This window comes from Mustela erminea, chromosome 2 (genome assembly GCF_009829155.1).
Source record: "Mustela erminea isolate mMusErm1 chromosome 2, mMusErm1.Pri, whole genome shotgun sequence".
In the NCBI taxonomy this organism is placed as follows: domain Eukaryota; kingdom Metazoa; phylum Chordata; class Mammalia; order Carnivora; family Mustelidae; genus Mustela; species Mustela erminea.
In genome coordinates, this window is record NC_045615.1 from 146289790 (window position 1) to 146314527 (window position 24738).

The 24738-nt window shown below is 35.4% G+C and overlaps 1 long non-coding RNA gene across 1 annotated transcript; it reads right to left on the reverse strand.

The window, feature by feature from the left end:
• Positions 1-7478: 7478 nt before the first annotated feature.
• Positions 7479-24258, reverse strand: LOC116584047. Its single transcript, XR_004283036.1, has 3 exons — positions 24248-24258; positions 20203-20211; positions 7479-7559 (listed from the first exon to the last, which is right to left on the reverse strand). It is a non-coding gene; the product is annotated as an uncharacterized LOC116584047 (long non-coding RNA).
• Between the last annotated feature and the right edge of the window lie 480 nt (positions 24259-24738).

Here is a 24738-nt window from a genome sequence, read left to right on the forward strand (position 1 = left end):
CATACATACTAATCTCTAAGAGTGCGTTTGAAAAATGTTATCAGGGATTGCAGTTTGGTAGACCTGAGGGCGAGGAAAAGAAGAAACATCATAATATCTGTAGATTTTCCTGATGCTGCAAATAACAAACATTTTGGAAATGAATACTATAAGGCAATAGGTCTTGTCATCTTCAGATGATTTAATGACATACTGCAGGTTTTCTAGAGGTACAAAATAAGAATAATGTTCCCTGAATTTCCTAGTATAACCTCCCTGGAAAAGATAAAATTTATATCTTGCTCTTTAATAGTTGATTAAGTAATCTCAATTTGAAACAATTTTATATAAGTTGATGTAAGCAAACTTTAGTGTATTTCCATTCATCAAAACTGAATAAAGTAGTCAGTCTCATTGTAACTGACTTTTGACAAGTGAAAAGATGCATGAAAATTGATTATAATGAAGAGACAAAAGTGAAGTGTGAACGGGAACACAGAAAAGTCATGAAGATGTCTGCAGATTGAACAAAATTAATAATCTAAAGTTCTGTCCTCATAGCTAAGATTTCAACCTTAGAAAAATAAGTCATACTCTATTAAAATTTTATGAATAGACAGATGGTGGTCTTGATATCAAATGTGATAGAAGCCTAGTTTGACAAAACAATTACTATTCAAAACACTCAAGGTTTAAAACAATGGCTTCTAGCAGAGGAAATAGCTTGGAATGCAGGAGAAATGTTCAAAGGGAGTGATAAATTAGAAACTATTTCCAAAAACAAAAGAAAAAAAAGAGAGAGAACTCTGTGTACCGTGTGACCCTAAGATTTCTCTATTGACATAAGGTATAAAAATCTTTACAGCTTTCTGCTGATAAAGTTCATTTCCCACTAGAAGAAAAACTCATAAGGAAAAAAATAAAGAAAACATGGAAACTTCTTAGCTCTTTTTCTGTGTTTGATGTTTTTCTATAATTTTATTCCATAATCTTACTCTGTGCTATATTCTTAAGATAGGGCAATACATTTGCTCACATATTACACCACAGTATTTGGAGAATAAAGTGTGGACCAGTGTCTTGTTGGATAGAACTTCCTAGGTAATATGTACTTCCTCTCATGAATTGTCTATTAGGGCAACTGGCGTGAAAAAAATTCACGTTTGGCTGAGCTTATCGTAAGTCATAGGTACATATAAAACATACGTAAAAGTGTGTAAAATATGATACAGATTTATTAGAAACCATATCTGGGACAACTTCTCATACCCTCTTTTATGTTACCATTTGTTTTAAAAAATAGTTTCATGCCCTTTCATGCCTTAATTTGAGAAGTATAAATTTTGGCATTTTTGTTTCCATTGAGAATTTTTATGATTAGTGTTTAAAGTGTGCAATAATATATAAAATTCTAGCATATTATCCTATTATTGATATACAAAATTATGACATGAGTCATTTAATTCTTCTTAGTCACTGTTCAAAAAATTCTGAAATTCTTACTTGTATTGACAGTTTAAATACAGAATAGTTGAGGAAAGTGCCACATTTTAACTCTTAATTCACTAAAAAGTTAGTAGGAAAGAATAACCAGAAATGCCAGTATTTTGTAACTTTGTAATGATTTCAAGGTATAATTAATATATACTAATTTGTTTTATAGGGGAAAAATAAATCCATGTTGAAGTTCTGTAATTTAATTTCTGGACACTCCATCATTAGCATTATTTGTAACAGAGTCTTGTACTTATACAGTCACAGCACCACCTTACGTATGTATAGTTAGTATGTATAGTTATGTGTTACCATTTTATATACAGACTGTCTTAGTTTAGGTTCCTGTAGCAAATTATCATAGACTGGATGACTTAAAAGCAAACATTTATTTCTCACAGTTCTGAAACCTAAGGAGTAGAAAATCAAGGTGTTAGTAGACTCAGTCTCTCCTCAGAGCCCTTTCCTGGTTTACGGCCAGAGGCCTTCTTGCTGTATCTTCATATGACTGAGAGAGACAGTTTCTTTTTTTAAAAAGACACTAAACATATCACAGAGGTTCTACCCTCATGACTTTATCTAAACCTAAGCACCTCCCAAAGGCCCCACCCCCAAATAACCATCACACTGGGGATGAGGGCTTCAACACAGGCCAAATAAATGTTGCTTTGATTTGGCAAGAGTCTTTTAACAGCTTGATGATTTCATGATCCATCTCTTTCTCTGTCAAGCCTGTTTTATTATAAATTTGGTAGCTGTGCATGCCACTCTTTCCTGGAAGGGGGTGTGTAAGGGATTGTTGCTCCTATCCTTTAGATTCCTACAAGATACTTTTCTCTTTCAGAAAAAGAAAATTGATAAAAATCTAACCAGAAAGCTGAGTAAAAAAGAGCAGTAACTGCCTTTCATGTGGCACATAATATCCTATCACCCTTTTTGCTCAAGTTTTATTTATATTTTTTACTCATCTCTCCTTTGTTATCTCTCTTTCATGCCCCAGTGGGGGATAATACATAAAATTTAAAATATAAAGACACATTCAGTTTTCAGTTCTGTTAAAGTGATGGTACAGAAATCTTTGTATGATATAGATTTGTTGCTATTTACAGCCTGCCAAATTTTGAAAAATTAAATTTATAGCCTAAAGGGCTTTCTTAAAAAAAAAATAAAAACCTCTAATTTCAATAGTTTTTGTAGTGCCTGCCTATGTATTATCATTTACAAAGATCATTTGCAGAGTTTTCCTTTTCCAAGCTGTTCAAGATTTAAGCATGACAATGCAGCAACAGATTTGTGGTAACTCATTAGATTTCTCCTTCTAATTAGATTCACTATGGCTGTTTATAGACTTTTAGGCACTTTTCAATACTAAATGACTTTTCATACATAGGCCAGTAAAGCCTCATGTCTTGAGGACTTTTCCCAAAATGGTGAGTACATAAAATAATCATTTGAAAGCATAGAAAATAAGGCCAATGGGTCTCACTGGTTTGCATATGGTAAATTTTTCTAATTACTCTTCTTTTATCTGCTTTTTGTCAACTGACAATTTTTCAAGATCTTTATTTCTCACTTGTCTACAATTTAATGAGAAAATTGACAAATAACATGACAGTACTGTTGCAGCTTAACATCATCATTAATGTTCTTACTTTCTAGAGTATTTCTCTGTTAGAATATCTCCCCTGAGAATGATATCTTTGTAAATGCTTTTTTTATTATAATCCTACAAACTATTTTTAAACAATAAACTCATTCTGTATTTGGCTTTATACTTCAATTTGCTTTCCCAAACTCTAAGTAACTCTTTATATTGTTTTTTTCATCTCTTGCTTCATTTTCAGAATATCTATATTCCCTTTTCCTTTTATAGCAGAGTCTGATAAGTCATTTCCTTTAAAAGTAGAATTATAATTTAACTATTAATATAGTATCTTTTAAAATATCTAATTTTCTAGATTTCAATACTTTGTTACATGTTATGGATGCCTTAATTCCCATAACTTTCTCTAATTGAAGTGAAATTTCATTTCCTCTGGTACTTAAAAATAATATTCTACTGTATTAAAACAAAGTAATATCTGGTATAAAGTCTGTTTTAAAATTTGCAATCAGGCACATAATCATAAATATAATAACATATTTGGTAGAGTAGACTTACCTGCAATTTTATCCAAAATACCGGATTGAAAAGAGTATTAAAAAACAGTTGAAAAGCAGTCAGTATACAGAGTATCTTCTGAAGCTGTTCATGTTTTTCATGCCATTGTCACAACTAAATAAGATATGTAAGAACCGCATGTGTATATTCATTATGTTTTTTATTCATTAAGCAACAATTTATCCATTATGTGTCAGGCTTTGGCCTGTATTTGGGAGACGAAGGAGACATGGTACCAAGTTCCTCATAATAAAGGGGGAAAAAAGTCAATTAACCACCAGATACATGCATTAAGGGGATCAAAGGTGAAATAATAAGATTCAGGGGGAGAAGGAAGAAATTACAGAGAGTGACTAGGGACTTCTGAGAAGAGGTGTTTATGAACCTTTTTTGGAAGAAGACACATTTTAGATGATATTTGAATAATAAATAAGAGACGGTCTTACAGGAATGCTTCCCAAACGGAGGAACAGATAGATTTAAGGTGCAAGTCTAGCAACAATTTGTCATGCTTGACTCTCAGAAAAAAAAAAAAAAAAAACAAAAAAACAACTGCTGTGCAGTTGGAGCTTAGAGATTGAAGGCAAATAAGATACAACACAGTTGTTCTGGTTCTATCTGAAATAATACCTTGTCTCCTCTAAATAGCAGGTCTTCATATATTTGGTTATAAGGGACAGACTCCCAGTTAATTCTTCTCTTGGGGTACCAGATTAATGGACTAGTAATGGTTGAAAGACATTTGTTTAGCTGAATAATCTTGAAAGAAATTTAAAGAATGCTGCCTCCCTCACAGAGAGTTCCTGTGCTTTGCACCTGCAGAGTGATATTGTGAGTGGCTGAAATTGTCAGTTAAGCGGAAAAACTCTCAAGTTTGGAAAAGAAGATTTTCATGGGACATACCTTAGGTCAAATGAAACTAAGGTCATGGAAGAATTTTGTACAATAGCAACAAGTTCTGCAGGGGCAAGATCAATACCCAAGACCGGGCAAAAGACAATCTATAACTGAGAAGTGGTCAACAGAATGGACTGAGGAAAACCACCTCCAATATTACTAACTGCTGCTTTTTAATAGGTGAGCTTGTATCTTGCAACTTAGATTCCCTTGGGAGAAAAAATAAGGAAGGAAAAGATCCTTAAAGTTGAAAGCGACTGAGTTGAAAGCGACTAAATCCAAGCAAATTTAGAAGACTGAAATCATACCAAGTAACTTTTCTGACCACAATGGTAAGAATATGGCAAACAGCAAAGGAGGAAACCTAGAAAATTTACACACATATGGAAACTAAACAATTTACCTCTGAACAACCAGGGGGTTGAAGAAGAAATCAAAAGGGAAATATAAATATATACCCAAACAAATCAAAGTGGAAATACAGACTACCAAAATCTATGGGATGCTGCAAAAGCTATAGTGAGAGGGAAGTTTATAGTAATAAATGCATATATTCAGAAAATAGATATCAAATAAATTACCTAAATTAATAGCTTGAGAAACTAGAAAAAGAATAACAAACGAACCCCAAGGTTAGCAGAAAGAAAGAAACAACAAAGATCAGAGTGGAAATAAATGAAATAGAGACAAGAAAAAACAATAAAAAAGAATAGCCGAACTAAGAGTCTGTTAAATTGATAAACCTTTAACTAGACTAACTTAGAAAAAAAAAAAAAAAGACTCAAATAAAATAAAGAGGATACATTGTAATTGACATCACAGAAATACATAGAATCCTAAGAGACTACTATGAATATGCCAATAAATTGAATAACCTAGAAGCAATAGAAAAATTCCTAAAAACATACAACCTACCAAGACTGAACATGAAGAAATAGAAAATCTGAACAGATGAATAATGAGTAAGAACACTCATCAGTAATCAAAACTTTACAACACAGAAAACCCCAGATGGCTTCACTGGTGAATTCTTTTTTTTTTTTTTTTTTTAAGATTTTATTTATTTATTTGACAGAGATCACAAGTAGGCAGAAACGCAGGCAGAGAGAGAGGGGGAAGCAGGCTCCCTGCGGAGCAGAGAGCCCCATGTGGGGCTCGATCCCAAAATCCTGGGAATCATGACCTGAGCCGAAGACAGAGGCTTTAACCCACTGAGCCACTCAGGCGCCCCTTCACTGGTGAATTCTAACAGACATTTTAAAAAGGAGAATTAATGCCAATCCTTATCCAAGTCTTCCCAAAAAATTGAACAGTGGGAATATTCCCAAACTCATTCTACAAAGCTACCATTACCCAGATACCAAGCCAGATAAGAACACTGCAAGAACAGAATATTATAAATTGGTATCCTTGATCAGTATAGATATAATTTTATTATTGAAGTATAGTTGACATACAATGTAATATTAGCTTCAGGTGCACAACAATGATTCACAATACACAATACTCACCACAATAAGTATAGTTACGATCCATCACCATACAAAGTTATTATAATATAATTGACTACATTCCCAATGCTATAATTTTCATCCCTCTGACTTATTTTATAGCTGGAACTTTGTACATCTTAATCTCTTTCACCTATTTAGATGATCCCTCTACCCGGTCCCATCTGGCAAACACCACTATTCTGTATTTATGAGTCTGATTTTTTTTGTTCCTTTGTTTTGTTTTTAAATTCTACATATGATTGAAATCATATATGTCTCTTTCTCTGACTTATTTCATTTACATAATACCCTTTACAAATCCATGTTGTTGGGGCACCTGGGTGGCTCAGTGGGTTAAGCCTCTGCCTTCGGCTCAGGTCATGATCTCAGGGTCCTGGGATCGAGCCCCACATCGGGCTCTCTGCTCAGCAGGGAGCCTGCTTCCCCCTCTCTCTCTCTGCCTGCCTCTCTACTTGTGATCTCTCTTTCTCTGTCAAATAAATAAATAAAAATCTTTAAATAAAAAAAAAAAATCCATGTTGTTGCAAATAGCGGTATTTCATTTTTTATGGGTAATACTCCATTGTGTGTGTGTGTGTGTATGTGGTATGTATGTGTAAATATACACACATCCCTACATACCACATTTGCATTATCTATCCATCTATCAATGCCATTTAGGCTGCTTCCATTTCTTTTCAAATTAGTGCTTTTTGTTTTCCTTGGGTAAATACCCAGTAGTGGAATTACTGGTTCATATGGTATTTCTATTTTTACCTTATTTTGAGGAAACTCCATACTCTTTTCCAGAGTAGCTGCAGCCATTCATATTTCTACAGACAGTACATAAGGGTTTTGTTCTAACCACATCATCACCAATACATATTTCTTGTTTTAGGGTTTTGTTTTTGTTTTACTTTTTTTCTAGCCATTCTGGTTGCTGTGAGGTGATATCTTATTATGGTTCTGACTTGCATTTCCTTGGTAATTAGTGATACTGGGAATCTTTTCATGTGGCTGCTGGCCACCTATATATCTTCTTTGGAAAACTGGCTATTCAGGTCCTGTGCCCATTTTTAATTGGATTATCATTTTGGGTTGGTTTTTTTGTTTTGTTTTGGTTTTTGGTTTTTGGTTTATTGGTATTGAGTTGTATGAATTCTTTATATGCTTTGGATATTAACTCCCTGACAGATATATCACTTGCAAACATCTTCTCCTATTCAGTAGATTACCTCTTCATTTTGTTGATGACTTCCATCAGCATGCAAAAACTTTTACATTTGGTACAGTCCTAATAGGTTATTTGAGCATTTGTTTCCCTGCCTAAGGAGACATATTCAGAAAAATGTTGCTAAGGCAAAGTCCAAAAGATTATAGCCTATGTTTTCTTTTAGGATTTTTGTGGTTTTAGTTCCTACATTTAGGTCTTTAATCCATTTTTAGTTTATTTCTGTGTATGGTGTAAGAAAGTGGTCCAGTGTCATTCTTTTGTATGTAGCTTCCAGTTTCCCTACCACCATTTATCAAAGAGACTGTTTTTCCTTATTGTACAATATTGCTCTCTTTCTTATAGATTAACTGACCAAATAAGTGTGGTCTATTTCTGGACTTCCTATCCTGTTCCATGTGATCTGTGTGTCTATTTTTATGCCAGTACCACACTGCTCTGATTACTCCAGCTTTGTAGTGTATCTTGAAAACTGGAATTGTGATACCTTCAGCTTCTTCCTTTCTCAAGACTGCCTAATGGGATGCCTGGGTGACTTAGTTAAGTGTACAACTCAATCTTGGGGTCGGGTTCAAGCCCCATCAGTGAGCTCCACACTGGGTAAGGAACTTACATTTAAAAAACAAAACAAAACAAAACAAAACAAAAAACTAATTGGCTACTTCAAGTTTTTTGTGATTCCATATAAATTTTAGGATTATTTATTCTAGTTCAGTGAAAAATGCTATTGGTATTTTGGTTGAGATTGCATCGCATTTGTAGATTGCTTTGGGTACTAGGGAATTTTTAAAATAGTAATTCTAATCCCTGCATGCGGACTCTTTCCATTTGTTTATATCATCTTCAACTTCTTTCATCAATGGCTTGCAGTTTTCAGAGTATAAGTCTTTTATCTCCTTGGTTAAATTTATGCCTAGATATTTTATTCTTTCTGGTACAAGGGTAAATGGAAGAGTAAATGTAAATTTCATTTGTTTTTATAGTACTTCATTATTATTATATAGACATACAATAGATTTCTGTGTATTAATTTCATAACCTGCAACTTAAATGAATACATTTATTACTTATAATAGTTTGTGTGTGTTTATGTATAATATCCAGTGCCTCACGAATACCTGCCCTCCTTAAGACCCACCACCAGGCTCACCCATCCCTGCACCCCCCTCCCCTCTAAAACCCTCAGTTTGTTTCTCAGAGTCCACGGTCTCTCATGGTTTGTCTCCCCCTCAGATTTCCCCCCTTCACTTTTCCTTTCCTTCTCCTAATGTCCTCCATGCCATTTCTTGTGCTATTCCACAAGTAAGCAAAACCATATGATAATTGAATCTCTCTGCTAGACTTACTTCACTCAGCATTATCTCCTCCAGTCCCATTCATATTGATGCAAAAGTTGGGTATTCGTCCTTTCTGATGGCTTAGTAATACTCCATTGTATATATGGACCACATCCTCATTATCCACTTGTCTGTTGAAGGGCATCTTGGCTCTTTCCATAGTTTGGTTATTATGGACATTTCTGCTATGAACATTGGGGTGTATATGGTCCTACTTTTCACTATATCTGTGCCTTTGGAGTAAATACCCAGTAGTACAATTGCTGGGTCATAGGGTATCTCTATTTTTAATTTTTTGAGAAACCGCCACAATGTTTTCCAAAGTGGCTGTATCAAATTTCTTTCCCACTCAGTGTAAGAGGGCTCCCCTTTCTCCCCAGGCACTCCAACGTTTGTTGTTACTTGCCTTGTCAATTTTTGGTACCTCAATGTGGTTTTGATTTGAATTTCCCTGATGGCTAATGATGATGAACATTTTTTCAGGTGTCTGTTAGCCCTTTGTATATCTTCTTTGGAGAAGTGTCTGTTCATGTCTTCTTCCCATTTTTTGACTTGATTGTCTGGTTTTTGGGTGTTGAGTTTGAGAAATTCTTTATATATCTTGGATATTAGCCCTTTGTCTGTAGTATCATTTGCAAATATGTTCTCCCATTCTGTGGGTTGTCTCTTAGTATTTTTTGACTGTTTCATTTGCTGTGCAGAATTTTTTTAATCTTGATGAAGTCCCAGAAGTTCATTTTCGCTTTTCTTTCTCTTGCTTTTGGAGACATGTCTTAAAAGAAATTGCTGTAGCTGATGTTGAAGAGATAACTGCCTATGTTCTCTAGGATTTTGTTGGATTTCTGTCTCACTTTGAGGTATTTTATCCATTTTGAGTTTATCTTTGTGTATGGTGTGAGAGACTGGTCGAGTTTCATTCTTCTACATGTAGATGTTCAATTTTCCCAGAACCATTTATTAAGAGACTGTTTTCCACTGTATATTTTTTCCTGCTTTGTTGAAGATTATTTGACCATAGAGTTGAAGGTCCATATCTGGGCTCTCTATTCTTTTCCACTGATCTATGTGTCTGATTTTGTGCCAGTACCATGCTGTCTTAGTGTTCACAGCTTTGTAATATAGCTTGAAATCAGGCAATGTGATGCCCTTAGCTTTGTTTTTCTTTTTCAACGCCTTTGGTTAGGTTTATTCCAAGGTATCTTATGGTTTTTGGTGCTACTGTAAATGGAATTAATTCTCTAATTTCTCTTTCTATAGTTACATTGTTAGTGTATATGAAAGGAATTTATTTCTGTGAATTGATTTTGTATCCTGCCACATTACTGAATTGTTGTATGAGTGTTAGTAATTTGGGGTGGAGTCTTTTGGATTTTCCACATAAAGTATCATGGCATCTGCAGAGAGAGAGAGAGTCGACTTCTTCTTTGCCAGTATGAATATCTTCTATTTCTTTTTTGTTGTCTGATTGCTGTTACTAGGACTTCTAGTACTATGTTGAACAACAGAAGTGAGAGTGGGCATCCTTGTCATGTTCCTAATCTTAAGGGAAAGGCTCTCAGCTTTTCCCCCAATGAGAATAATATTCACTATGGGTTTCTCATAGATGGATTTATGACATAGAGGAACGTTCCCTCTATTCCTATACACTGAAGAGTTGTAATCAGGAAAGGATGCTGTATTTTTGTCAAATGCTCTTCCTACATCAATTAAGAAGTCAATGTGGTTCTTCTTTTTCCTCTTATTAATGTGTTCTATCACATTGATTGATTTGCGAATGTTGAATGCATCCCAGGGATAAATTCCACCTCACTGCGGTGAATAATCCTTTTAAGGGACAGTTGGATCTTATTAGCTAGGATGTTGTTGAAAATTTTGGCATCCTTAGTCCTCAGGGATATTGGTCTGAAATTCTCCTTTTTGATGGATCTTTGCCTGGTTTGGGATCAAGGTAATGCTGGCCTCCTAGAAAGAGACTGGATGCTTTCCTTCTGTTTCTATTTTTTTTAAAACAGCTTCAGAAGAATAGGTTTTATTTCTTCTTTGAATGTTTGGTAGAATTCCCCAGGGAATCTATCAGGTCCTTGACTCTTGTTTTGGGGAAGGCTTTTGATCACTTTTTTAATCTCGTTACTGGTTATGATCTAGTCAGTTTGTCAATTTCTTCCTGTTTCAGTATTGGTAATTCATAGGTTTCCTGGAATGCATCCATTTCTTCTAGGGTGCTTAACTTATATAGCTGTTGATAATAATTTCTGGTGATTGTTTCTATTTCCTTTGTGTTAGTCATGTTCTCTCCCCCTTTCATTCATAATTTTATTAATTTAGTTTCTTTCTCTTTTCTTTTGAAAAAGACTAGTGGTTTATCGATCTTATTAATTAATCTTTCAAAGAACCAGTCCTAGTTTCATTGATGTGTTCTAATTATTTTTCTGTTTCTCAGTCATTGATCTCTGCTATAATCCTAATGTTTTCTCTTCTTGTGCATGGATAAGGTTTAATTTGTTGTTGATTCTTCGGTTCTTAAGGTGTAAAGATAGTTTGTGTATTCGGGATTTTTCAAATATATTGAGTGAGGCTTGGATGGCTATGTATTTTCCCCTTAAAACCACCTTTGCCATATCCCATAAGTTTGGGACTGATGTGTTTTTGTTTTCATTGGTTTCCATGAATTTAAGTTCTTTGATTTCCTGGTTGACCCAAACATTCTTGAGCATGATGGTCTTTAGCCTCCAAATGTTTGAATTTCTTCCAAAATTTTCTTGTGGCTGAGTTCCAGTTTCAGAGCATTGTGGTCTGAGAATATGCAGGGAATATTCTCAGTCTTTTGGTATTAGTTGAGACCTAATTTGTGACACCATATGTGGTCTATTCTGGAGAAAGTTCCATGTGTGCTCGAGAAGAACAAGTATTCTGTTGTTTTAGTGAGGAATGTTCTGCATATGAGGTCTGTCTGGTCCAGTGTGTTATTCAAAGCTCTTGTCTCTGTTGATTTTCTGCTTAGATGATCTGTCTATTACTGAGAGTGGAGTATTGAGGTCTCCTACTGTTAACATATTATTAATATGTTTCTTTATTTTGGTTAACAGTTGGCTTATATAGTTGGCTGCTCCCATGGTGGTGGCATATATATTTACAATTGTTAGGTCTTCTTGGTGGATAGACCTTTCAAGAATGATATAGTGTCTTTCTGTATCTCTAACTACAGTCTTTAGCTTAAAATCTAATTTGTTTGATATGAAAATGACTACCCCTGCTTTCTTTTGAGGTCTGTTGGCATGAAAGATTGTTCTCTACCCCTTCACTTTCAGTCTGGATGTATCTCTAGGTTCAAAATTAGCCTCTTGCAGACAGCACACGGATGAGTCCTGTCTTTTTATCCAATCTGCAACCCTGTGCCGTTTTATGGGAGCATTTAGGCCATTCACATTGAGAATGATTATTGAAAGATATGATTTTATTGTCATCATGTTGCCTGTGAAGTCCTTGTTTCTATAGATTTTCTTTGTAAATTTCTGTTCTATATCACTCTTGGGGTCTTACTCCTTTCATAGAACTCCCCTTAATATTTCTTGTAGGGGCAACTCTGTGGTCACATACTCTTACAGTTTTTGCTGGTCTTGGAAGCTCTTTATCTCTCCATCCTTCTAAATGACAGCTTTGCCATATAAAGTATTTCTGGCTACATGTTCTTATCATTTAGTACCCTGAATACATCTTGCCCACCCTTTCTGGATTGCCAGGTCTCTGTGGACAGATCTGACATTATTCTGAAGTTCCTTCTTCTGCACATGAGGAATCTCTTGTCCCTAACTGCCCTTAGAATGTTTTCCCTGGGTCTAAGATTTACAAGTTGTACTATTACATGCTAGGGCATTGGTCTATTCTTGATCTTGGGAGGGGTCCTCTCTGCCTCTAGGACATGAATGTTAGTTTCATTCCCCAGATTAGGGAAGTTCTTTTTTTTTTTTTTAATGATTTCGTGGTATTTTATTTTATTTTATTTTTTTTAATTTTTTTTTTAATTTTTTATTTTTTATAAACATATATTTTTATCCCCAGGGGTACAGGTCTGTGAATCACCAGGTTTACACACTTCACAGCACAGGAAGTTCTTGGCTATGATTTGCTAAAACATATCTCTTAGCCCTCTATCTCCACCATCTCAGGATCCCAATAATTCTGACATTGGAACATTTCATGGCATTATTTATTTTTCTAATTCTGCTTTCATGGATTTTAGGCTATTTGTTCCAGGCCTCCTCCTGTTCCTTCTTTTCTATCAGTTTGTCTTTTCGATCACTGATTCATTCTTCTGTCTCATTTACCTTAGCTATTAGAGTATCTAGATTAGATTGGGTCTCATAGATAACATTTTTAAGTCTTACAAGATCAGCACTCATTTCTGCCCTTAGAGAATCTATGTTGCCATTAATGGTTTTCTCCATCCTAACTATTGTCTTCATAACTGTTCAGATGAAGTCTCTTTCTCACATCTTGCTTATATTCATATCCATTAGTTTTGTGGCAGAGGTCACAGTCTCTGAATTTTTCCTGTGTTGTGTGTTCCTCCTCTTAGTCATTCTGGGGGGGGGGGATTGTTGAGGGAATGTACAGAGTCAAAATTATTAACCACAACCCAAGCAAGATGCACCTGTTATGTGGACCATAAGGTTGTTGGCCTCTTATTCTTCCAGTCTGTCTTCTGGGAGAGGGGCTTGCTGTGCTGTTACTCAAGCAACCCTGTTTGAGTAACCCAGTTACCCTGGATCCTTTGAGCAGTGGTGGGCTCAGTGAAAAGAAACTGGTTTGGGGGAACTTTTGTTCTCTGCCAGCTTTCCCTGGCAGCTTTGAGCATCTCTTCCAGGAGTCAGAACAGAAGTGACTGTATCCAAACTTCTGTCTTAGAACAGAGAGATCACATTCCATTCTCTGGTGAATTCTCCAGGACACACTGTTTCCATTTTTGTCTGTGCTGCTAAGAACTGAAGCATCCTGGGTTGTGCGCCCCTTAGCAGCACTCCCAGCTCTTGCTTCCAGGTCCAGGCACCTCTCTGCCCTTTGTGATTTTAAACTGCCAGCAGCCCTCAGTTTGCAAGCATATCCCTGCAGCTCCAGGGATGAGGGGCTGGGGGGCTGCCCTAAAGTCTTTTCCCCACTGCTTCCAGTCTGTCTGTATCCAGTCCTCAGCACAGGAGGCTTTTGCACTCCATCAGCTCAGGATCCCAGAGGTTCCCTCCCCCTTCTGTTTTTCTTCCAATATCTGCCCCAGAGAATCATGGCTCCCTGCTTCATACCTTGAAATCAGCCATTGGAGAGATTCTGTTTGTAGAGATCCAGATACATCTTCTTACATCATAGGCTGATTTCATGGGTGTTCAGAGTGGTCTGGTAGATATCCAGCTAAATTCAGGGTACTGGCTGAAATATGGTCCCCTACTCCTCCACTATCTTTCCCCCTCCAAAGGTTTATTAATTTTATCTTTTCAAATAATAAACTCTTGGTTTCATTAATCCTTACTATTATTTTTTTCCTTAAGTGCCTATTTCATTTATATCTGATTTGATCTTTATTTCATTCTTTTCTACTAACTTTGGGCTTTATTCTTCTTTTTCTAGCTCCTTTAAGTGTAAGGTAGGATTGTTTGAGATTTTTCTTCTTTCTTGAGTTAGGTCTATATAACAATAAACTTCTATGTTAAAACATTTTCCTATTTCCCAAAGATTTTACACCATTGTGTTTCCATTTTCATTTGTCTTCATGGTTGTTTTTTTTTTTTCTCTTTGTTTTCTTCATTGACTCTTTGAATGTTCAATAGCATGTTACTTAGCCTCCACCTGTTTGTGTTTTTTCCAGTCTTTTTTTCCAAGAGATTGATTTCTAGTTTCATACCATTGGTTGGCAATGTTCTTTGACATGCCTTCAATCTTTGTAATTTTATTGAGACATGTTTTATAGCCTAACATGTGATATATCCTGGAGAATATTCTGTGTACACTTGAAAAGAATGTGTATTCTGCTGTTTTGAGATGGAACTATATACATATATATATTATATATTATATATACTATATATGCTATATATATACATATATATACACATACATATATATAACATCATAAGTATATAGTAGTCTATATTAAGTTGATGGTTATTTAAAACCGAACACACTCTAAAATCACAATATTTTACTACCTCTCCATGTTTTATATATAGGATTTTATATTTTATATATTTATATTTTATGTCTTTTTTTTTGTGAGTCCCTTACTAACTTTTTAGATATAATTGATATTATTAATTTTGGCTTACAACCTTCATACCATCTTTATAAGTAATTAATATACTACTTTCCTGTATGTTTGCTTTTACCTGTGGATTTTTTTTTCCTTTGATAATTTTCTTCCAATTTTCTTCTTTTTTCTTTACCACTTAAAGAAGTCACTTAAACATTCTTTGTAAGGCTGGTTTAGTTGTGATGGACTCCTTTAATCTTTGTTTATCTGGGAAATTCTTTATCACTTTTTCTTTTTTTTTTTAAAGATTTTATTTATTTATTTGACAGAGATCACAAGTAGGCAGAGAGGCAGGCAGAGAGAGAGGAGGAAGCAGTCTCCCCGCTGAGCAGAGAGCCCGATGTGGGGTTCAATCCCAGGACCCTGGGATCATGACCTGAGCTGAAGGCAGAGGCTTTAACCTACTGACCCACCCAGGTGCCCCTCTTTATCACTTTTTCAATGATGATTGAAAACCTTGCCCACTAGTGTATTCTTGGCTGTAGGTGTTTTCCTTTCAGCACTTGGGAGACTTGAAGGGAGTGACATGATATACTCAGGGTTTCTACTAAAAAATCAGCTGATAGCCTTATGCAGTTCCCCCTGGTGCATAACTAGTTGCTGTTCTCTTCCTGCTTTTAATATTCTTTCTGTATTTTTAGTCATTAATGTTTTAATTATTATGTGTCATGGTGTGGACAGCCATGGGTTCATCTTGTTTGGAGCTACTATGCTTCCTGTACCTGAATATCTATTTTATTCCCCAGGTTAGGAAAGTCTTCAGCTATTAGTTCTTCAAATTAGTTTTCTGTCCCTTTCTCTCTACCTTCTATTTCTGGCATCCCTATAACACAAATGTCAATAAACTTGATGTAGTCCAAGACGTACTTTAACCTATCCTCTCTTTTTATTTTCTTTTATCTTTTTGCTGTTTAGCTGGGATACTTTCCATTACCCTCTCCTCCAGATGGATTATCTACTCTTCTACATCATCTAATCTTGCCATGGATTTCCTCAGCATGTTTTAATTTCAGTTATTGTATTTTCCAACTCTGGTTGGTTATATTTTATATCTCCTCTCTCCTCTTGAGGTTCTCACTGAATTCACATCCAGTTTATTCTCAGGTCTGGTGAACATCTTTATGACCATTACTTTGAACTTTTTATTAGGTAGATTACTTATCACTGTTTTATTTAGTTATTTTTCTGAAAATTTGTCTGGTTACTTAATTTGGAACATATTCTTTTGTCTCCTCATGTTATTTTACTTTCTGTGTTATATTTCTATGACTTATGGAGAACAGCTACTTCTCTTAGTCTTGAAGGAGAGGCTTTATGTAGGAATATCCCTTGTGTAGAGTTTCTGTACCTGACAACTTTGGCTAGAGATATAGTAGATAATGACTGGTATTCCTGGAGTACTCCACTCTGAGGCCAACCTGTGGGACAGTTGGAGCTGAAAAGAGCTCAGGCTAGGGATTCCTGGGGCATTCTGCACAAGGATACCATGAAGATGGTTGGAGCTGAGGTTGGCATGGGCCAGGGGTTCTTCTTGGGACATTACATGCAGAGATCACCCAGGCAGCTGACTTGAGCTGAAGTAGAAGCACCATGGTGGGAATGCTAGAACCAAAACAGGTGTGGGCTAGGAGCTCCCAGAGTGCTTTGCACTGGTTTGTTATCTGGAAATAAGGTGGGTGCAGACCTCAAGTGTCCAGGAATGCATTGTGCCTGTGGCATCTTAGCAAGACAACTAGAGCTTTACTGAGCACTCTCTGATGGTATTTTGGTATGTGCTTTTTCTAGAACCACTTTGGTGGGATAGCTGGAGTTCACGTGAGTAGAGAAGGCTTGCTTTGAGGGGGGAAAAAAATGAGGTTGTTGTGTTTAGGAGCCTAGGACTTGCTGAGGCAGCAGACTGACTGGATCCTGCTTTTGTCTGTGCTATCTAGTTGAAGGAGGTACATAAACAAAGAATGCCAGCACCTCTAATCCAAGAGGGTGGTCCAAGAGAGTGGTCCAGAGAAGGGAAAAAAATATCTAGTACCGTACGATGGGTACTCAACATTTATTTCACTTACGTTTTAGTTGTTCTTAACTACAATTTTTGTCTGTGCCTGCTTATGGTCCCTTAGGTAGTCTCCTTTTTACTCCAGTTTGCACCATTGAGGATGGGGTTCTCATTGTTATCACATCTCTGTCTCTCCTGTCATTCTCTATATGGTCCCTCTAACTTTGATTATGTAGAAGTTGTTCAATCAGCCCTCAGTTCTTCAGAAGTAATTGCTTTATATGTAGATGTAGATATGATGTGTTCATGGAGGAAGTGAGTTCATGGTCTTACCCTGGTGCCATCTTAGATCTCCTCAGTTCCAAAAGTCCTTCACAAAATTTTAGCACAACTCAACAACACTTTAAAAGGATATAAAACATGATCTAGTGGCAATTATCCCTAGGATGCAAAGATAGTTCAATGTATGAAAATCAATAAATGTAATAACCACATTAATAGAATGAACTATAAAAACTACATGACCAACTCAACAGATGGAGAAAAAGCATTTGACAAAATATTTCTTAAAATAATAAAATAATAGACATTAAATAACAAAATCTCTCCACAAATTGAGTATAGAAGGAATCTACCTTAATGTAATGAAGATCATATACAACAAGTCCACAGCTATTATCACACTCAGTAGGGAAAGATCTTCCTCTAAAATCAGGAACAAGACAAGAGTGCCCACTCTCACCACTTTTATTGAACAGAGTACTAGAAGTCCTAGCTAGGGCAATCAGGCAGAGAAATAAATAGCATCCAAATAAAAAATTAAGAAGTTAAATTATAGGAAAAGTAAGAAGTAAAATTATTCATAGATGACATAATCTTATATATAGAAAATCCTAAAGACTTGACCAAAAAGCTGTTGTAATTAATAATATATATATAAATAACATAATGAAGTTACAGAAATTAGAGTCAACCTACATAAGTATCTTGTGTTTGTAGACACAAACAAGAAAATATCTGAAAAAGAACTAAAAAATATATCTCATTTACAACAGAATCAAAAACAATAAATGCAATTTAACCAAGAAAGTAAAAGATCTATGATAAAAATTACAAGATTTTGATGAAAGAAATTGAAGAAGACACACAAAAAAATGAAAAAAAACATCCCATGCTCTTTGGAATATTATTAAAATGTCCATACTACCTAAAGTCATCTATATATTCAAGGCAATCCCTATGAAAATTCCAATGGAATTTTTCACAAAAAATAAAAATACTAAATCTCATATGGAAAAGATCTACTTGAAGTCAGAGAAAACTTAAGAAAGAAGAATAACTCAGGAGGCATCATACTTCCCTATTATCTCAAACTATATAACAAAGCTACAGTAATTAAAACAATGGGGGGTGTACTAGTATGAAAGTAGAGACAAGGACCAATGAAAGAGAATAGAGAGCCTGAAAATAAATCCTCATATATATATCTAACAAATACTTGAAAAAGGAGCAAGGCAACTCAGTGACAACCTCAGGTGTAATAACATTTGCATTACAGGGATCCCAGAAGAAGAAAGAGAAAGTAGAGCAGAAAATTTATTTGAAGAAATGGTTGGAAATTTCCTGAATCTAGAGAAGGAAACAGAAATCCAGATCCAGGAGGCACAGAGATCCCCAAAAATATCAACCAAAGAGGTCCACACCAAGACACATAGTAATTAAAATGCCAAAAAGTAGTGACTGAAAATTATACAAGCAGCAAGAAATAAAGAGAACAGTTACATACAAGGGAAAAATCTAAAAAAAACTATCAGGTTTTTCCTTAGAAACTTAGGAGGTCAGAAGAAAGTGGCATGATATAGTCAAAGTGCTGAAAGAAAAAACTAACAACAACAAAACAAACAAAAACCTGAAGCCAAAAATACTGTATTCAGCAAGGCTATTATTCAGAATAGGAGAGATGAAGGTTTCCCAGACAACAAAAGTTAAAAAGATTCATCACCACTAACCCAGCCTTATAAGAAATGTTCAGGGAAACTGATTCTGAGTGGAAAGGAAAGACCATAAGCAGGGGTAAGAAAAGTAGAAAGCACTAAAGAAGTAAAAATGTACCTCTAAAAATCAGTTTAAGAGATTCACAAAATAAAAGGATATAAAATATGACAACATATATCTAAAACATAGGAGGGAAAAGGAGTAAAGAATCAGTTCAAATTTAAGTGATCTTATTTAATATAGACTGCTAAATGCATAAGATGTTGCATACAAACTAATGGCAAATACAAATCAAAAACCAGTAATATATATGCAAAAACTAGAGACCAAGGATTTCAAGTATAGTACTAAAGAATGCTAGCAAACTGTAGAGAACAAGAGAAGAAAGGTAGAGAGAACTACAGAAATAACCATCAAACAAGTAACAAAATGGCAGTAAGTAGATAACTATCAATAATTAAACAGACTAAATGCCCTAATCACAGGGTAATGGCAAGGATTAAAAAGCAAGACCCTTCTATGTGATATTAGAGAATTGTTTCAGACCTAAAGATACTGCAGATTGAAAGTAAAGGAATGAAAAAGTATTTATCATAAAAGTGGAAGGGAATATTATTATATAAGCATTGTTGATAGATCAATTTTATACACATTTTGAAAAGCTATATTTTATTATGAATGATTAATTTTGAGACTTGGATCTATTTAAGTAGTTAATAAAATTGGCATTTCAAAGTGTTCAAAAATAATGGCTTCTGGGGTTGTTTTAAGAAAATTCACCTCAGATACTTTCCTAAGTAAAGGAAGAAGATATCAGATATGAAAAAAAAGAAAGAAAGAAAAAGAAAAAGACAATGGAATAGAAAATAAATTTGGGGTACCAATACTTATATCAGACAAAATAGACTTCAAAACAAAGACTGTAATGGGACAAAGAAGGACACTATACAAGCATAAAGGAAACAATGCAACAAGAAGACGTAATAATTGCAAATATTTATGCATCCAACATAGGAGGACCTAAATATAAAAAGCAGCTAATAGCAAACATAAAGGAACTAATTGACAGTGATAAAATAATAGTAGGGAATTTTCACAACCCACTTAGATCTATGGATATATCATGTAAATAGGAAATTAACAAGGAAACACTGGTTTTTGAATGACACATTTGACCAGATGAATCGAATAGATATATTCAGAATATTCCATACTAAAATACTAGAATATACATTTTTTTCAGGTATACGTGGAGCATTCTGTAGGATAGATCACATGTTGGGCCACAAAACAAGCCTTAACAAATTCAAAAAGAATAAAGTCATACTACGCATCTTTTCTGACCACAAATGAATGCTATGAAACTAGAAATCAATAATGAGAAAAAATCCAGAAAGAACACAAATACATGGCAGTTAAATAACATGCTACTAAGCAATGAATGGGGTCAGCTAGAAATCAAAGAGAAATCAAACTGCACATGGACAAAAATGAAAATGAAAACACAACAGTCCAAAACCTTTAGGATGCAGCAAAAGATGTTTTAGAGGTGAGTTTACAGCAAGACAGGCCTAACTCAATAACCAAGAAAATCTCAAATAAATAACCTAACCTTATAATTAAAGGAGTTCGAAGAAGAACAAACAAACCCTAAAGCCAGTAAACAGAAGGAAATGATAAAGATTAGAGTAGAAATAAAATAAAAACTAAATAAAAATAAGAGCAGATTGATGAAACCTGCACTTGGTTCTATGAAAAAGATCAACAGAATGGATAAACTTTAGCCAGATTCATCATAGAGGAAAAAAAGAGAGCAAGAATTCAAACCAAACTGGAAATGAAATAAGAGAACAACCAACATCATAGAAATATAAATGATTATAAGAGAATATTATGAAAAGTTATATGCCCCCAAATTGGACAGCTTAGAAAAAAATGGACAAATTCTTAAAAACATATAACCTTCCAATACTGAGTCAGGAAGTAATAGAAGTTATTTATTAATTTTTAAAAAAATTTTTTATAAACATATAATGTATTATTGTCCCTAGGGGTACAGGTCTGTAAATCACTAGGTTTACACACTTCACAGCACTCACCACATCACATACCTTCCCCAATGTCCATAACCCTACCACCCTCCCCTTACCCCCCTACTCCCAGTAACCCTCAGTTTGTTTTTTGAGATTAAGAGTCTCTTATGGATTGTCTCCCTCTTGAACCCATCTTGTTTTATTTATTCTTTTCCTACTCCCCAAGCCTCCTACATTGCTTCTCCACTTCCTCATACCAGGGAGATCATATGATAGTTGTCTTTCTCCAACAGATTTATTTTGCTAAGCATAATACCCTCTAGTTCCATCCACGTCATTGCAAATGGCAAGATTTCATTTCTTTTGATGGCTGCATAGTATTCCATTGTATATATATACCACCTCTTCTTTATCCATTCATCTATTGATGGACATCTAGGTTCTTTCCATAGTTTGGCTATTGTGGACATGGCTGCTATAAACATTTGGATCACTACGTTTGTATCTTTAGGGTAAATACCCAGTAGTGCGATTGCTGGGTCATAGGGTAGCTCTATTTTCAACTTTTTGAGGAACCTCCTGCTGTTTTCCAGAGTGGTTGCACCAGCTTGCAATCCCACCAACAGTGTAGGAGGGTTCCCCTTTCTCTGCATCCTTGCCAGCATCTGTCATTTCCTGACTTGTTAATTTTAGCCATTCTGACTGGTGTGAGGTGGTATCTCATTGCGGTATTGATTTGTATTTCCCTGATCCCAAGTGATGTGGAATACTTTTTCATGTGTCTATTGGCCATCTGGATGTCTTCTTTGCAGAAATGTCTGTTCATGTCCTCTGCCCATTTCTTGATTGGATTATTTGTTCTTTGGGTGTTGAGTTTGCTAAGCTCTTTATAGATTTTGGCTACTAGCCCTTTATCTGATACATCATTTGCAAATATCTTCTCCCATTCTGTCAGTTGTCTTTTGGTTTTGTTGAATGTTTCCTTTGCCGTGAAAAAAGTTTTTATACTGATGAAGTGCCAATAGTTCATTTTTGCCCTTGCTTCCCTTGCCTTTGGTGATGTTTCTAGGAAGAAGTTGCTGCAGCTGAGGTTGAAGAGGTTGCTGCCTGTGTTCTCCTCAACGATTTTGATGGATTCCTTTCTCACATTGAGGTCCTTCATCCATTTGAGTCTATTTTCATGTGTGGTATAAGGAAATGGTCCAATATCATTTTTCTGCATGTGGCTGTTCAATTTTCCCAACACAATCTGTTGAAGAAACTGTCTTTTTTCCATTGGACATTCTTTCCTGCTTTGTCAAAGATTAGTTGACCATAAAGTTGAGGGTCTATTTCTGGGCTCTCTATTCTGTTCCCTTTATCTGTTTCTGTTCTTGTGCCAGTACCATACTGTCTTGATGATGGCAGCTTTGTAATCGCGCTTGAAGTCCAGAATTATAATGCCACCAACTTTGGCTTTCTTTTTCAATATTCCTTTGGCTACTCAGGGTCTTTTCTGGTTCCACGTAAATTTTAGGATTATTTGTTCCATTTCTTTGAAAAAAATGGATGGGATTTTGACAGGGATTGCACTAAATGTGTATATTGCTTGAGGTAGCACAGATATTTTCACAATATTTGTTCTTCCAATCCATGAGCATGGAACGTTTTTCCATTTCTTTGTGTCTTCCTCAATTTCTTTCATGAGTACTTTACAGTTTTCTGAGTATAGATTCTTTGCGCCTTTGGTTAGGTTTATTCCTAGGTATCTTGTGGTTTTGGGTGCAAGTGTAAAAGGTAGTGATTTCTTAATTTCTCTTTCTTAAGTCTTGTTGTTCGTGTAAAGAAATGCAACTGATTTCTGTGCATTGATTTTATATCCTGACACTTTGCTGAATTCCTGTACAAGTTTTAGCAGATTTGGAGTGGAGTCTTTTCACTCCATTGATTTTATATCTTTTGATATAAAATGAGTCTTTTCAATGAGTCTTTTCACTCATTGATTTTATATCCTGACACTTTGCTGAATTCCTGTACAAGTTTTAGCAGATTTGGAGTGGAGTCCTTTCGGTTTTCGACATATAGTATCATATTATCTGCAAGGAGTTATAGTTTGACTTCTTCTTTACCAATTTGGATGCCTTTGATTTCTTTTTGTTGTCTGACTGCTGAGGCTAGGACTTCTAGTACTATGTTGTAAAGCAGTGGTGATAATGGACATCCCTGCCATGTTCCTGACCTTAGCAGAAAAGTTCTCAGTTTTTCTACATTGAGGATGATATTTGCATTGGGTCTTTCATAGATGGCTTTGACAATATTGATGTATGTGCCCTCTATCCCTACACTTTGAAGAGTTTTGATCAGGAAGAGATGCCTTACTTTGTCAAATGCTTTTTGTGAGTATCATTTGGTTCTTGTTCTTTCCTTCATTAATGTATTGTATCACATTGATTGATATGTGGATGTTGAACCAACCTTGCAGCCCTGGAATAAATCCCACTTGGTCGTGGTGAATAATCATTTTAATATACTTTTGGCTTCTACTGGCTAGTACTTTGGTGAGAATTTTTGCGTCAGTGTTCATCAAGGATATCGGTCTGTAATTCTCTTTTTTGATGGGATCCTTGTCTGGTTTTGAGATCAAGGTGATGCTGGCCTCATAAAATGAGTTTGGAAGTTTTCCTTCCTTTTCTATTTTTTGGAAGAGGTTTAGAATAGGAATTGATTCCTCTTTAAATGTTTGGTAGAATTCCCCTGGGAAGCTGCCTGGCCCTGGAATTTTGTTTGTTTTGAGATTTTTGTTGACTGTTTCAATCTCCTTACTGGTTATGGGTCTGTTCAGGTTTTCTATTTCTTCCGGGTTCAGTTGTGGTAGTTTATATGTCTCTAGGAATGCATCCATTTCTTCCAGATTGCCAAATTTGTTGGCATAGAGTTGCTCATAATAATTGTTTGTATTTCTTTGGTGTTGGTTGTGATCTCTCCTCTTTCATTCATGATTTTATTTATTTGAGTCCTTTCTCTTTTCTTTTTGATAAGTTTGGTCAGGGGTTTATGAATCTTATTCTTTCAAATAACCAGCTTCTAATTTCGTTGATTTGTTCTATTGTTTTTTTTATTTCTATTTCATTGATTTCTGCTCTGATCTTTCTTTTTAAAGATTTAATTCTATTTATTTGAAAGAGAGAGATAGAGATACAGCAAGAGAGGTAACACAAGCAGGGGGAGTGGGAGAGGGAAAAGCAGGCTCCCCACAGAGCAAGGAGCCCGATGTGGGGCTCAATCCTAGGAGCCTGGAATCATGAGCTGGGCTGAAGGCAAACACTTAATGACTGAGCCACCCAGGCAGCCCTCTGATCTGACCTATATTATTTCTCTTCTCCTGCTGGGTTTAGACTTTCTTTGTTGTTCTTTCTTCAGCACCTTTAGGTATAAGGTTAGGTTGTGTAGTTGAGACCTTTCTTGTTCTTGAGAAACACTTGTATCGCTATATATTTTCCTCTCAGGACTGCCTTTGCTGTGTCCCACAGATTTTGAACCATTGTGTTTTCATTATCATTTGTTTCCATAAATTTTTTTCAATTCTTCTTTAATTTCCTGGTTGACCCATTCATTCTTTAGAAGGTTGCTGTTTAGTCTCCATGTATTTGGGTTCTTTCCAAATTTCCTCTTGTGATTGAGTTCTACCTTCAGAGCATTATGGTCTGAAAATATGCAGGGAATGATCCTAATCTTTAGGTACCAGTTGAGGCCTGATTTATGACCCAGAATGTGGTCTATTCTGGAGAATGTTCCATATGCACTAGAGAAGAATGTGTATTCTGTTGCTTTGGGATGGAATGTTCTGAATATAT